At 41.0% G+C, this 16,460-nt stretch overlaps 1 long non-coding RNA gene across 1 annotated transcript; it reads left to right on the forward strand.

The window, feature by feature from the left end:
• Nucleotides 1-14,108: 14,108 nt before the first annotated feature.
• Nucleotides 14,109-16,250, forward strand: LOC109203250 (uncharacterized). Its single transcript, XR_002063172.2, has 3 exons — nt 14,109-14,169; nt 16,019-16,056; nt 16,158-16,250. It is a non-coding gene; the product is annotated as an uncharacterized LOC109203250 (long non-coding RNA).
• The last annotated feature ends 210 nt before the right edge of the window (nt 16,251-16,460 follow it).

Genomic DNA, 16,460 nt, shown 5'->3' on the forward strand with positions numbered 1-16,460 from the left:
TGTTAACACTTTGTAAGCGCACCAGAGGCTACAACAAGCCAACTTGGAGCCACCCACAGTCAGAACTAGTGTGACACATGAGCCAAAGGGGCTCACAGATTTTCTGCATAATGTCTGCAGATCAGAGCACACCAACACTGAGTGTGGTCCATCAACAGGTCTTCCTAATCAACCTCAGAGACCCCAGCCTTTTAGCCGCCAACTCTCAACATGTCTCGCTGTGTTTACACACACTGATTAGTTGGTAAGTGCACAGAATGTCCAAGGACGGTGATCTCTGAATCAATGTGCCCCTCAGTCCCATCCTTTATCTTTGCATCCCTCTGTCACAAAAGCTAGAGATCCTCTTGGAATCGGTGAGAGAAATTAGGGGATCAGAGTCGGCCTACTCTTGGGCAAACAGAGTGAGCTAATGGACCAGCCGCTTTCTCCTCCCCTCAAATTATTAGTGCAGCGAGGGAATGTAGCCAGTCCAGTCATGATGTTAATGCTAAAGCTCACTAATCCCTTACACACACATTGGCTTCACACTTGCCTTGATACACACATGGCTACTGGGTAATCAGCCCACCACCCATGCAGTGGGAGAGGATGGGAGAGTGCAAGACAGCCAAGGAATGAGGTTGAAATGGACACATGCAAATGATGGCGTTTCCAAGTAACTAAAAAATGTACGCTTGAGAGATGGGGAAAATGACAAGAAAGAGGATAAATTGTGGTCCACAGCATTTCGGGGGGGGTGGGGGGGGGGGGGGGGGGGGGGGCTTCTACAGGAATGCATAGGTAACCCGTTACCGATCTTTCCCCTCCTCTTTAGCAACACATCACTGTTGAAGCTGTCTCTTTTGGGTTCAGGTTAGCAACAGCTGGCTTGAGAAGTATATGTTAATGCCACTGTTTGGGAGGAGTACTTTGGGCTTATGAGGATTAGCACTTGTTGGCCAGCCCTTACTCCCTGCCGAGCGAGCACACTAATACAGGTGTTAGTAAACTGGCATTAGACTCCAGCTAATTAGCTTCCATTCAGCAAGTGATTGTCCAGCTAGCTCTGCCATTTGTCGTGGTGTTTGCTCATCGGCAGGGAGGTCTCTGTGCTGTGGTGGGTCTGCCATGATCCAGCATGATCTCCCTTCTTCCCTTTGAATCACCACAAGACAGCATGGCCCATCCAAAGGAGAAACTCAGGCAGTTTTATAAGACGCTAAGATTGAGAAACAGAGGGGCGCACAGAGAAAGATCCTATGAGTGTCCGTGGTGAAGCATGAGTTTGACAGTGTTTCTTCTCTTCACTTTTTGCCTTCCTTTCACACTATGCCAGCATATCCTACCAGTAAAAACAGAGTATATGGAAGTTTATTTGAGTCACTTTAGTTGAAGACAACTCTGAAGTGAGTGCACCTGAAAAAACCAGCAATCATACAGTTTATGGACACTACTGTAACTGCAGTAGGTTAAAGCTGAAACAGGAACATGATGCATGCACAGAATCTGATCATATTTGTAACTTTTACTCTTTTATTTCCAACTAAGTTTTGTCTAACCTCGAGATTTCTATCATCTTACTACATGACCAGACCCTTCATTTAAAATACAGTACTTATATGTAAGAAATATATATGTATATAGTCTATGTATATAAATGTATATAATGTATAGGAGCAACCCATTACACATAGTTTTAAATAGTTTTTCCCCAATTTTTCAACTGATTTCGACCTGAATTGGACAAGCAGAATTTTGGGATAAATGGATATTTGCATGTATGACAGTGTGCAAATACACTGTTGAATTTTATTCATGGCGTTACTTTTAAAAGCATGACTATGTCAAGATAACATGTTTTATATATGTGATCATGTATTTTAAGCAAATACAATCCTACAAGATTCAAAGGAAGTTGAAAATCACATCACCTGCAACTATTTGGCGACTTTGCATTTTCCCTTCCAAAGATAAAGTTGTAATTTGTACAAAACATTAAAATGCAGTAGGCTAGCTCAATAGGCCTATTACCATAAAAGCCTCATGTATGTGTATGTGATATACAAATTAATTACCTGATTATGAATACAGGAGAGGGACATGAATCGAAAGATTGGTATTACGTGCCCTTCACTGTTGCTTCATGTGGGAAAGAGACTAAAGGTTAGTTGGCTGACATTCCCGAATCCAATCTGCCGGGATGTCGGCAGTTCAAAGGAGTCATTAGGCTTCATCCGTCCTGCCACAAAAGGGAGATTAAGACAGCAAATAGATCTGATAGTGAAAACTCAAAGCCAAACACAGATATCCTCTAAGAGGCTTTGGTGTATTATGCTATTATTACTACATACAAGACCATATAGATTTAACAGTTTCAAGTTTAATTTTCTCCTGGGAAAAATCCCATCCTATGATCATCTGTCTTTTTCATGTTAACTAATATAGAGAAAAAAATAAGCAAGAAGAAAATGTCAGTGACAGCCAATTACAAAATTGCTATTTCAGTGAGTTCCGGAGGTTAGACACTCACACAAATCCACATCTCAACTTATACATTTGGAATGCATTAAATATTGGAAAAAGGTTAGTAAACCCTAGCTAATGTAGGCGGAACAAGGGAAAAGGAAGGCCCTTCAAGTTAGCTGTCTGACTTTAACAAAGCCAGGCTCGTGAAATGGGCTCAAAGGCCAATACACATCTATTCAGACAAAGGCAGCAGAAAGCATTTGGTAAGGAAACAACTTTTAGTAAATGGGAATGGAAATGTTGACCAAAGGCACAATACAGCATATCAGCAGATTACTGACAAAAAAATCTGAAATAAATAATAATAATATTTTTCAGATAACTAATCTGAAAATAAAATAAAATGTGAAATTTAAAAAAGTGCATTTGGTATCAGCCTTGCTCTTTAAAGTATCGAAATGATGTCTTAAAAAAATCATAGGACTGTCTTCTGCACCATGGAAATTTGTCTCCAATCAACTTTATGATTCCTTTTTGTCTCTTTATGATGTCTCAATCCCAGCAAATGGCAATAGCACCACTGTTAATTATTTGAAAAATGTAATTATTAATTATTTTCAAATTTATGCTTACTATATATAATATTGTTTCAACTGTATTGTTATTTACAAGGTAATACACAGTAATCACTGTAATGCTTTATGGTTCACAAAAAGTTCACCATTCATGACATTTAATTCAATACCCCAACGAAATAACATTTCTAGAAGTAACTTTATCTTAGCTCAGTTTAATACCTTTGAAGGCTAAAACATTGTAAAATGGATGCAATTGCTGCTCATGGTTCTGCTTCTGCTACACACATGTCCACTACTGAGCATTTCTTTCCAGAAAACCCTGACAGACGGGCAGATGCAAAAACTCCAGGTTAATTAGCCAAACGCTCAGAGCCTTTGGCAATTACCTCATAACTTTGCTGTGAACTTTCAGTTTCAGTACTGGCAGACTTGGAAACATGGCCTCATGCTTCAAGCAAGTGAGACACTTTGATGTTCAAAGGTCAAGACAAATCATGTTCTTTATGTCACAGCTTGTTGTTTAGACCTAGATTTCATACTGTGAAGTTTGTTTTCAGAGAAGATAATAGAGTTTGCAATGTGTCTTATTTAAGTGCACAAAGATGTTTGTGCAGTTTTAAGACAGCAGAAACCAGCAGGTCAGCCAGATGTGCATGGGTAGTCTTAACTCTACCTGCTGGAGCTGCTAGGTCCCCAGACTCCTCAGGATCATCTATTGAAAAACACTGACAATCTGTTTGCTCTTGTAATGAGCTCATTGTTCAGTAAAGAAGGAAAAAGCAGGTGTCATTGCTGCTTAGCTGTGGCTCTTTGAGCAGGAAAGCTCCTCTGAGTCCAGCTGATACCTTGATTTGGCTCAAACATATTGCAAAAGTCTGAGCCTGCAACAAAGCTGAGCCTGAGGAAGACTGGGCCTTTATCTTACCATGCCATTTTTTTAAACTTAAAACTGATGAGATGAGCCTTTAAAAGCCTTTAAAGTCAAAACTTCTCTTTTTTAAATTTCCATAGACTCCATGGAAAATTGTAAAACATAGGCTGGCTGTTTTTATGTGACTTTATTTTTGTTAGATTTTAAACAAAAAACTGTTTAGGCACAGACAGGCAAAGACAGATAAAAAAGAGATTCATATTGAATTAAAACCTTCGCTACTTATTTACAGGGATTTTAGTTCAGATAACACATGCTTTTCTTGCTTAGATGGAACTTCAAGGGGAAAACTTTTTTGCATTGCGTAGAATAACTTAAAAAGTTCTCTTTACTACATGTATGTTTTTATAAAAAGTGCAAGTTTATATGTCCTGTATATGTCTATGTCTATGTCTATGTATATGTATGTCTTTAACATGCCAAAAGTGCAAAACATGTAGTGACAAAACACTGTCAATAAATAAATCAATGAATCAAGTGGGGAGAGAAAAAAATCCAAACGATTTTTAAACTAATGACATTGCCCAGTAATAAGTTCACTTTAGGCACCCTAAAATATTCATGGATATATTATCATTTGGACCACAGAACACAATAGAGATGATTTCCCATTGAAATGTATGGAAAATGAACTAAGGTCAGCAAAAGACAAAAGACACATTTTTAACTATTGTTCACATTAGTAGACTCTGCAACATCTGATGGCAACAGTCGGCTTTAATGATGGAGCTTTGCTCACATCTCTCCCTCACAGATGCACCATCGATATCACTGAACCCTCCATCTTGATTAGACAGTGCCTTTCTAATTGAGCTAATCCCCACTTCAGTTTGAGCGTTGTCCCCTGAGGTCTGACCCTCCACTCTGGCTGCCTCCTGCTCTCACTGTCTCAGCTCTCAGCTTAAAACTCCCTTCCCCTCTGAGGCTCATGTGGACTGTAAAGCTGTTTATTGGGAGACAATGGGCAGCAGATTGTGCTGTCAGGCTCCATTAATTACCATCATTAGCATCACACTCCAGAGTCTGTGGAACTGGGGCCTTAAGCCTTAAGCTGTGTTGGCGTACAGATTGTGTGTGTGTGTGTGTGTGTGTGTGTGTGTGTGTGTGTGTGTGTGTCTGTATGTGATGTGTATATACAGGCATGCATGTATGCGCTTTTTATTTGTCTTAATTGGTCGTATCAGTCGTTTTATTTGCTTCAAAGAAATATACATTTCAGAACATACACACAAACACAAAATCTTATCTATAATTAGTTATGTTCATCTTAGTTTGGTGTCCAGGGATTCAATCATATATCAGCAGTTAACACTTTAAAATGAAACTTTTAAACAGTTGTCAAGATGTTAAATTGTACTCTGAAGCTGAAGTGTTGGCAGACTTCAGCCAAGTTCAGTTTGATGTAAACATGGAAAACTGTTTGAGACTGCAGATGACTGACACCTGCAGTCTCAAACAGTTATATATATCTAATTCTGAACACAAATAAAATGTATATGAGGTGAAAACAGTAACTTCTTAACTGCATGAGCCAAAAAGCTTTTAAATATTTCTGGTCAACCAAATTTTTCACCTTCATCTAAAGTCAAAATAAAAATGTGAGAATTTGGGTATTAATTTAAATACTGACATCAATAGCTGGGACCAGGGTATAATAAAGCATGATGCTTACCCACCAACTATTGTCAAAGTTAGTGTTGCATGAAAATGTTTTTGTTAACATTGCATAACACACCTGTTATGCAATATTGGGTAAATGCTATAACTGAAGTGTAAAGTAAAAGGAACGACTGACGGAAAACCAACTCTTTATGATCCATATGTCCTTTTAGAGACTAATCAATGGTCAAATGCAATTGACCACTGACCACCATTGGTATTTTCACCTCCAACGGCGGAGTCTAAAAGGAAATTGAACCACGTTTCTGCACGCACCCACTGAGGCATAAGCCTTCTTACTCCAACTTCCTGTCTGATCAATGTGAGAGACAATGACTCAACAGGTGCGACAGACAGGAGCCCAGCGGCAGCTTTCTTCCCTGCCGCTAGCTCCAATTAGCACCCGTGGCTAAGGAACAAAGAGGCGACATTTCATTTCAGCAGAGTGCCAGTTTAAGGCCTCTTCTCTCAACCTCAGCCTATTTTCTTTCTGTCTCTTACTGCTGACATCTTTAAAGGATCATCCCTGGCTCCATCATATTCTATTAGATTGGGTCGATGCCTTGTGTTCAAAGTGGCAGGGGTGTTAAAAACATGGGTGTTGATGAATTCATTGCATGTGACTGGACTTGCTTTCTTTGTGTGGAGGTTTTGACTAATGAAACCCCCTGAAGATCTGACAAAAGGCAAAGACATTTTTTAAGGTTTGGTCCAACTCTAGATCCACGCTGGATTTCTTCACCAGCAGACTAAAGTGTTGCTTTCCTACAACTTCAACTTTTGGGAGAAGAGACCTGGTTTATTCTATTTCAATAACAATTTTAAAAGCTATTCATCATCTTTTCTCCCCATACACAGCACCTGTTGTGTGAATAGCTTTAACCACTGTAAGAATACACATAGTGGAAAGCAGTTTAGCTCTACAGGTTGAGCAGGTGACCCACATGCCGCAAAGCTAATGCAGAGACTTAGGTTCAAATCTACCCCAAGGCCATTTACTGCGTGTCTTCTTCCTGACCTTTCTTCTTCTGCCTTAAGGTTTTTTAACCTAATTTTCCTCTAAAGCATTGGCATGACATGAGGTCGTGTAAGCATATTTTCTATGTAACTTTTTATGTTTTTCAACAGCATGAGCTGCTCTGACTAAGCAATTACAAATGTGTTCAGCTCCAGTGAAATAATCATTACCTATGTATAGATTATAGGTCTAGGTATAATATTGGTCTAGTTGACCATGTTTGGTCCTTTATGGTGTTCTGTTAATGGGTGGGTTATTTTAGAGAGCAAATGAATATTTTGTGCTTAGAGTTTGTGTGTTACAAGCAGGAAAATAGGGAATCTTTAGGATTTGAGTGAGTTTGACAAGGGACAAATTGTAGTGGCTAGCCGACTGGGTCAGAAACTAAATTAAACCTGGGTCTGGCTCAGAAAGATGGTGGGAGTGTCTTAGTAGTTCAAGATCACTCTTTGACTCTAAACTGCAACAAACGGTCTCATGTGTTTACAATCCGGTGTAAATCAGAGAGAAATCCAAAAAGTGGATGAGTTTAAATATCTGGGTGTCATCTTGGATTCCCATGTTAATTTTGAGACTCACATCAGGAAAGTATCCAGAACCATTAAGATCAACATAAACTGTTTCTGTTGTATAGGTTCATGTTTATATGGAAAAGCTGCTCATTTGTACCTGCATGATTCTGTGTCATCTCTCATACTGTGTCACTGTTTGGAGCCAAGTAACTCAGTCTACTTTAAAACCCATGATGGTGTGGTATAAAAAGCACTGAAAGTTTTAGACCAGAAACTAATGAAGTGACACCACTGTAAAATACTGGAGAAAAACATTCTCTTAAGCTTTGATACAATTTTGGGACTTCTCTTTTTAAACTAACTTTTAAATGCATCAATGGTCTTGTCCCAGAGTTAGTGAGCAGTATGATGCTAAAAGCCAGCAGTAACAAGAAGAGTAGCTCATAGAGACCGCAAACTACCAAAATAGAAAACATAATTTGCTCAATCCTGGTTCTCACTCAAAGTCCTCAGATTATGGGAACAGTTTACCATCTGCAATAAAATGTTAACAGATTCTAGGTTTTTAATTCCCAGGTGAAACAATGGCTGAAACAAAAACAAATCTCTGGATACTGATGTAAACCAGCCTGCTTTGCTGTGGTTGGATAACACGACATGGCCATGCATCTCCTGCTATTAGTTAAAGTAACTCTGAGTGAGTGTGTGTGTATTTGTGGACGGATTAGTTTTATTTCTGCTGTATTTTTTTTTTTTTTTAAAGTCCAACCACGGACTGGGTTTTCTAGCCTTTAGCTAGAAGACCTTTGTACAAAACAACGGTTGCATGTTTTATCATGTAACATTGTCTCATGTCCTGTCCTTATCAAATACATGTAGCTAACTAACTAGCCGCAGACCAGTCCTTGTTGGCAGAGACAGTGTGTTTATTTGTTCCTGAGTAAATCGGTTTGGCTGAGATTTAAAGTTATAGTTTTTACACCACTGAATAAATGTCAGAGAACTGATTAAAAAGAAGTGTGAGATGGTCGAGAATTTACTCCTGTTATATTTTAGATAGCAAGGAGGAGACGGCTGAGTTTATTAAACTCCACCGAGACAATCTGCAAATGTAATTAAACGTTTAATACATTGTGTGGGTTTAACTCCTTTTTTCGGTTTCTTCCCAACCAGTTGTGGCAGATAAATTATTCGGTTTTTTTCATTCTCAGTATGCATGTACGCAAGTCCGTACTTGCATTCTTGGTGATCCTTGCTTTCGCAAGTTCACACAGGAGTCTAGACTTCTGGAGAACTGGAGATCACAGCACCATCATTTTACAATTGAAATGGCACTTGACGACATCAGCCCCAGAGTTTTTACTACCACCCCCCTTTTAATTTGACTGTGATTAATATTTGCAATGGAAATTACACATGATCTAAAATTACATGTTATGTAATAAGCTAATTTTTTTAAAGATAAAGGATCATTTTTAAACAAGTATTTTAAGCACTTTGACCAAATTCACTTTTACATACGTTCTGTATCATTGTGTCTAATAAGCTTCACACAGTTAACTGCAGTCACTACATGACTGAAACACAAACTTTATCTCTCCTAAAAGATTATAGATGTATGCTGTTGTGTTCTGTTTTTGAGAGCAAAGATTAATATGTTCAAGTTATAAGTTTTCAAAATTTATTATCAAACAGTTAGAATTTCAAGTTAGTTTTACATTGCACCACGGACCTCGGCTCTCCACATGGCTCCGAGAGATAAAGGCTGCCGCACCCAAGCAGTAAACACTTTTATCGCGTGTGGTTAAACAGAATGTTAACATGATTGGTCAAAAAGTAGTAGACACTCAAAAGTTACAAAAGACAGCTGGTGTTTGGAAGAGAACAAATATTCAAAACATTATTTGATCATTTCAGTATCTCCATGTACCAACATGCTGTTTCTGCTCCCAGTGAAATACTTCCTCCTGGATTAAAATGTTTTTAATGTTAGATTTAATTCAGAGTAAGCTGTTAAAATGAGAACAACACATTTTTACATCAGGCGATAAGGACGCGCCCGCGGGGGGTTGAAAACAGTGTGCCGGGAGTCAGGCGTTCTCACCAGCTATAGTGAGCCTTGACCTCCTGCTCAACTATCAAGCTGGTGGGGTAACAGACATCTCCGAAAATATCAGATTATCTTAGCGAATAGTAATATATTGATAACTTGAGCAGATATTTGAAGTTTACAAATCTACATTCTTGCCTGAAAATATTGTAAAAGTTTATTTTGTGTCACAGAAATAGTAAAATTTTAAACTTTGAGAAATGGCCTCATTATTTCCTCCTGACCTACATTGTGTGGGTTCAGTTGTTTTTCAGGTTTGGCGCTGAAACTGTTTTCAGTGTTTTCATCTTCCCTTTTTGACTTTAACTTGGAAGGTTGGATATTTGAAACAATAAAGTGCTAGACTTTCAGTGCATCAGGCAGTCTGCGTGCATCGAAGAGCCCCAGGTCACATAAATATTAAACTTTATAATATCTGAAACAGACAGACAACCAATCACAACAGAATACTGTTGTGATTGGTTGTCTCTTGGGCATTTCCTTAGAAGGCAGTTGTCTCTGGTCTTCTGTGTGTAGCATTCCCCTGAGGTGAACGGTTGCCTGCAAAACAAGATCTCTCTCTCTCACTCACACACACACACACACACACACACACACACACACACACACACCACACACTTAAAACCCCAAAAGGTCACCAGGATCAAGGATGCGGCACTGAGGCAGATGGCTCCAATATTAACATGTCTTTATTTGGGTTTGTAAAAAAAATAAACAAAGAAAAAAAACAATAAAGATGACTGTGACACAGCCATCCTAAAACAGTGGCCACTGGTGGTCTTGGTTCACTGGATTTAAAACAACAAAAACACAACACGTGAAAAGCCACAAAAAACAAACAAAAAAAACCCACAACACATTAAAGGAAGGATACCAAGCTCGCTGTGAGCAGTCAGGTGACAATATAAATTTCAGATTTTAAGAAAACAACCACACACACACACACACACACACACACACACACACACACACACACACACAAAACAAATAGATTGAAGGGCTTGCACCAGCAAGTGAAGAGCAGTCTGTACTGGTTACAGTGGTTAAAATACTGATCGTGACCCCTCACAAAGAGGAATCCTCTACAGCTCCTGGAGCAAATCAGCTGGTCGGTGCAGAGGTAACAAAGAACCAGCACGACACACCAGGAGGGGATCACTCTCGCTCGGTCACGTGGGCACAAGTATAAACGGTCCACAATTAACTAAATAAAACAAGGCAAGGTAAAGAAATAAAACCAATAAAAATAAAATCACCGGGGCACAAGGCAGCAGCTCCTTTGAGGACAGTCCCAAAACAGCGCCTACTACAGGTGTTTCTATAGTTCAGTTGGGCTGGAACACAAACAGATGAGGAGAGGCTTATAGCGCAATCAGAGCCTGAAAACGAAAATGCATTTAGCGCTTAGCCTTCTCTAGTTAGGAGTAGGAAAAAATATAGTTAGAGGCTGCTTACCCAGGACTGAAGTCGCTAAACTGAATCTGCTGATAATACTGCAACTACTATCTCCACGACAGCTGAAGTCAAAAAGGAATATGTTTAGTATTGCAGCATCAACAGCAATCAACTCAAAGGAATTGATCTTAGATTTTGGGAACTTTATTCCACGTTAACACGCGGTAAACCTTTCCTCATGGATGCCATTTTTCTTGTGGTACACTCTCTCTCAGGCAGGGGTGTGATGACGCAGCATACGCGTTGCAGTGAAACAGTCCCCCTTGGGGGGACAACTAAAATACTGTCTCTCTGTTAAACGACAGTAGCAATATTGCAGTTCAATACCTGCTACAACATGAGTACACACATGTATAACTTAACACAATAAGACAGCCATGCTACAACAGGACAACAAATGTGTCACTATACAACTCAAATGGGAAAAAAAGAAGAAAAGAATCTGAGGACAAACGTGCAGCCTACCTGTGGCTGTGGTGTAGCCCGATCAAAACTACCCGATTTATCCTGAAGATATATCTGCTCGCAATGTTGCTTGCAGGAGGCAAAGGAGGAATGAACGGGAGAAAGCCTGCATAGCTTATATGAGCAGGCGCCACCTGCAATTAGTGTACAGTGCATTCCTAGTCAACCTCAGTTAACTAGCTACGTGACAACAGAGAGCGAGAGCAGGGGAGAACGGGCAATAGGGCGAGCGAGTAGCCCAGTGAGCAAACTGTGCAACAATTCCAATGGTGTGGTTTCCGTGAGTGTGCTCCTGATTCCCGCCCTGTGCTCGTGATCCGTGGCAGGTAAGCAGTTCCAACACTCGATTCCACAATTGCTCCGCTCCCTTGACACTGGTTAGACCAAAAACAGGATGCTCAGGGGCATACGAAATGCAAGGTAACAATGCTTTCCGCTACGAGCCGGGCTTCACTGACTTGACAACTCAACGATCCAGTTCCGTCGTGCCTCGCGGAGGAGTCTCTCTGTCTCCCAAGTGAGCGACCCCACTATGCATCTAGCGGGTAGGATGGGTTTCTCTTTTTCTGACGCTTCCAAAAGCAATGAGAACTGGTGTGAGAGGGCGTCGGGCTTAGTGTTCTGCGAGCCAGGCCTGTAAGTGATTGTCAGATTAAATCTGGTAAAAACAGAGCCACCTGGCTTACGAGCATTCAAACGCTTAGCCGCTTGCAGATAGGACAGGTTTTTATAATCGGTCCAAATGAGCATGTGGTGTTTGATTCCTTCAGTCAGTGTCTCCATTCTCGAAGGCCACTTTATTGCAAGCAGCTCCTTCGGCAACATCATAATTTTGCTCTGCCTGCCAGAGATAGCGAGGAAAAAAAAAAGCCCATGATTGCAGTTTACCTTCAATGTGCTGTGAGAGGACCGCTCCAACCCTGAATCTGACGCATCCACCTCTACCATAAAGGGCTTATTTAGGTCGGCCTGTGCCAGGATGGGTGCCAAGAAAGAGTTGTTTGAGCCGTTTGAAAGCTTGCTGGGCAGAGGAGGACCACTGGAAGGAGATCTTGGGTGAGTTAGGTTAGTCAATAGCGCCACCACCTTACTGAAGTCTCTTATAAACCATCTGTAAAAACTGGAAAACCCCAGAAACCTTGAAGTTCTTTTGAGTCTGAGACACCGGTCACTCCACACAGCCTGATCTGGCAGATTCACTCTGAGCTGTCCCTGCTCCATGATAATCCAGGAAGAACAGACTGCACATGAAATGCACATTTCTCACCTCTGACGAAAGACGGTTTTCCAAGAGACGTTGCAGGACTTGACGGACGTGTTTCACATGGTCTCAGAGGTTCTTTGAGAAAATGATAATATAGTCCAAGTAGACAAAATCAAGGTGGTTTAGGAAGTTTCTAATTCACCAGAGCTTAGAGGGGGGTGTTGGTCAATCCAAACGCCATGACTAGATATTCAAAATGGCCGAGGTGAGTATTAAATGCCGGTTTCCACTCGTCTCCCTTTTGTATTCTGACCAAGTAATAGCCATTGCGGAGGTCCAGTTTAGAAAAAAACAGCGACTCCAGCAGTAATTCAAAAGCAGAGGAGAGTAGAGGTAGCAGGTACTTATTCTTTATCGTGATTTTGTCCAGTCTGTGGAATTCAATGCAGAGACAAAGTGATTTATCCTTCTTCTCAACGAGAAAAAAGAAAACAAAAAAACACAGCGGCAAGTGAAGATGTGGAAGGTTGAATGATGCTGGCTGGCAATGAATCGGTTATATAGTGCTCCATCACCTCTCGCTCTGGTTTGGACAGGCTATACAACTGACTGGTGGGCAATGGGGCCCCAGGAAGCTAGTCTTTGCCCAATCAATCTGCGGTTTATGAAGACTGAGCCAGGGAAACCAAGAACCAAATCAGTACCAGGGCCACAGAACAAAACAAACTCACCTCCTCCACGTGATTGCCGGAGAGTGTCAGTTCAACTTTCTGGGTGTGGTGAGACTAAGGCTACGTCCACACGTACACGGGTATTTTTGAAAACGGAGATTTTCCAATTTCTTTTTTTTTAAATCCCGTCTACACGTAAACGCCAAAAATGAAGGAAAACGCTGCCAGGAACATGCCAGAGCAACAGGTGGTGATATATTCCTAACCGTGTAGAAATGTTGGCCATTCAGAAGTCTAGAAGCCTGGGTGGGAAAGAGTAAACAAAGATGGTGCATAGAAGCAGAACCGAGTCGTATGTGTGGAGGGACAGTAACTGTGCGTGTATACGTAAGCATTTAAACACTTCAGAGAGTAAAATTAACAGTATTTTGTCTAAGTCCGCCATTGTAGAAATTCATTTCACGAAAAAAAAACAAAAAAACGTGGCGCACAGTGTGACGTCAAAAAAGGCGCACACCTTTGACGCTGCGTTTTCAGTTTTCCTCGTCCACACCTAAACGCAAAAACTGAGTTTTCTAAAATCTCCACCCTGGCAGGAGTTTTTAAAAATCTCAGTTTTCAGTGTGAACGAAAGGTGCAAATGCATAGAAAAATTTGCGTTTTCAGGTGTACGTGTGGACGTAGCCTTAGCTTGACAGGAGAGACTATGTAGGGTAACAGCTTGGGTGGTGCCAACTAGCATCCCCACAGCTACTGACAGACAGACTCTTAACCATAACGGGCAGGTATCAACATAGTGTCCCTTTTTCCCACAAAAGAAACACTGACCCACCAGCAGCCTTCTCCTCCAATTTGCCTGTCTGTCCTGCTCACATCTCCAATGGTTGTACACGTTGTCATTAACGTGGCTTCACTCCACATCAGCCACGCCGCTTTGCTAGCTAAAACACCGGTGCAGTGTTGCCAACTCCTCAGTAAGGAAAATCGCTATTGGCTGTCCTCAAAGTCGCTAGAAGTCGCTAAATGACGTCATCGCCTAATTTGCATAATTGGTCATGCTAATGTAAATGTAACCTACGTTGTTGGAGAGAGAAATAACATCATGGAAGAGACATAAAGTGAGTAAAAAACGTCCTAAATGCATTTAGAATTTATTTAGAACTACAAATTAAATTTCTTTTAGCAATTATTGTTTTGTTTTTTTAATGTCACAATTCCAACCCTGCTCCTTTACCCGGGCTTGGACTGGCAAAAGTGACCCAAAATCGGCACTCTGGTGGGGTTACTTTGTGTGTGTGTTTATGAGTAGTTTTAAACCTTGTGATCCACAAAACAGCATAACATTGAAAGAAGAATTGACTGCGTTACAGTCAGTGCGGGAGCAGCGGCTTCGCTCATGCGCGATTCATTTGCAGTTTGAACGCATAGGGGTGAACGTCTCCTACCATGATAGCAGCTGCGTGAGGACTATCCTCCGCCTATGAGCGCTTTGGCACGGGCGAGGTGCCCACGGCAGCACCCGCTGCTTGTTGAGAGTAGGAGCGATATGCGCTTTCACGTCAAAAAGTCGTCATAAATAAGACTCCAATAACACCAGAAAAAGTCGCCAGATTTGTCGCTAGTCGCTTTTCAGAAAAAAAGTCGCTAAGGGGGTCTGAAAACTCGCTAAATATAGCGACAAAGTCGCTAAGTTGGCAACACTGCACCGGTGTCGGCACATAAGGGCGCTGTCATAGCCTGTCAACGACGTTGATTAGCTGCGTATATACGAATGTGAATCGCGTGATTGGCTGGACTATGGATAAGGTGGCATCGTTCTAATGCCATACAGGAGCAGCCAGTCACTTACTGACTAACACCACAAAACAGAATTGTTAAAGTTTTAATTTTAATTTCAATTCAGGTTAGATTTTGGGGGGGGTTTTTGTTTTTTTTGTGCGCAACGCAGATTCTTTTCTGCACAGAGACCGTGCCAGCAGTGCGCAATTGCGCACGCGCGCAGCTTAGAGGGAACATTGGTGACAAAGTTTCATGGGTGATTAATCCCTTTGACTTTTGTCTTTAACTTTATCAATAAAACAGCTGCAGCTTTCACTGACAACACATGTGGTACTTTAACCTTTGTACTGTTTTCATCAGTTAATTTTGCAGTTAACATGTGAACATGTTGGATGATCTGTCTGCTGTCACTGATTGGTGCTGAGGTCTGAATCTGAGGGCAGCACAGCCCTTGTCCGTCCTCATACACTCAGGATCTGAAGTTCTACTCTTACATTTTTCAGTTCTACAGTTTCTGCTGACAGTTGACAGCATTATGGTAGTAATTAGAATCAAACTTATGAGAAAGAAGATCCCTTGAACATAAATCAGCGTGATGAGAGCTACTGGTAATGAAAGAAAGAATCTTTGGAAAAAAATTTATCTAAGGAGATTTTTTTATTTTAGTGTGACCCCAGTCCCATCCACTAAAAATGGAGGAGGTGGGTTTATGACTGTACTGCAGCCAGACACCAGGGGGCAATAGAGAAGTTTTGGCTGAATTTTTGGGGAGCTATTAGGTGGCCCATATTTTCTACAGTCATTGCTCCATCCCTGCAGTCCAGTGGGATATCTTCCTCACTTTCTCCATAATCTGTCTCCTCATGGTCTTGTTCCTCGGAGCTTAGAGGCATCTGATAGGAAGGAGGGTCCTTAATTAAGGCTATGGTGATGAGCCTGTTAAAGTTCTCAGACATGGGATTGTACAAGGGGCATACAGGGCAGTGTTATTTGGAATGAATGTGCATCAAGTTCCCTCAAACATTGAATACACTCCCCACTTTCTGTCAATAGCATCTCCAAAGCCATTCTGTTTTGCCATGTCATGAGACTAGTTGTATCCATTTGCTCTCATACAGCTCCATGTCTAGTGGAATTAGCAAATCTTTAATGTAATTTATCCACTTTTTGTTGGTTCTACTCCATCAGAGCTGGCAAAAGCTGACGACTGTCCTTAAGCCATTCAGGTAAATAAAACAATTTTAACTTATTGTTACTGTTTCTTCAAAAAGCTCTATAGTTGACAGTTATTGTGTAGATTAATAATTCCTTTAACTGTCTACTACAGGTTTGTGACTGAGCTTTTTGGAGGTGAGACATGTGTCTCATGTTCAGTGGTTTTACCTGCTTACTGCCACCTGCATCACACCATGGAGGTCTCAATGATGACTCAGACTACATGGTGAAATTTAAGACTGCCTTTACAAAGAACCTATCCAAACATGTAGCTACACTCAACCATCAGTGGCTCAAGATAGCTACTGTGCTTTGACCCACACTTTAAGAATTTAAAGTGTCTTGCAAGGGGAGAGTGAGAAGAGGTTTGGACCAGCCTTGAGGTTGCTGCAGGAACAGTGTAAAGATGCCACCA

Source organism: Oreochromis niloticus, linkage group LG1, assembly GCF_001858045.2.
Source record: "Oreochromis niloticus isolate F11D_XX linkage group LG1, O_niloticus_UMD_NMBU, whole genome shotgun sequence".
In the NCBI taxonomy this organism is placed as follows: domain Eukaryota; kingdom Metazoa; phylum Chordata; class Actinopteri; order Cichliformes; family Cichlidae; genus Oreochromis; species Oreochromis niloticus.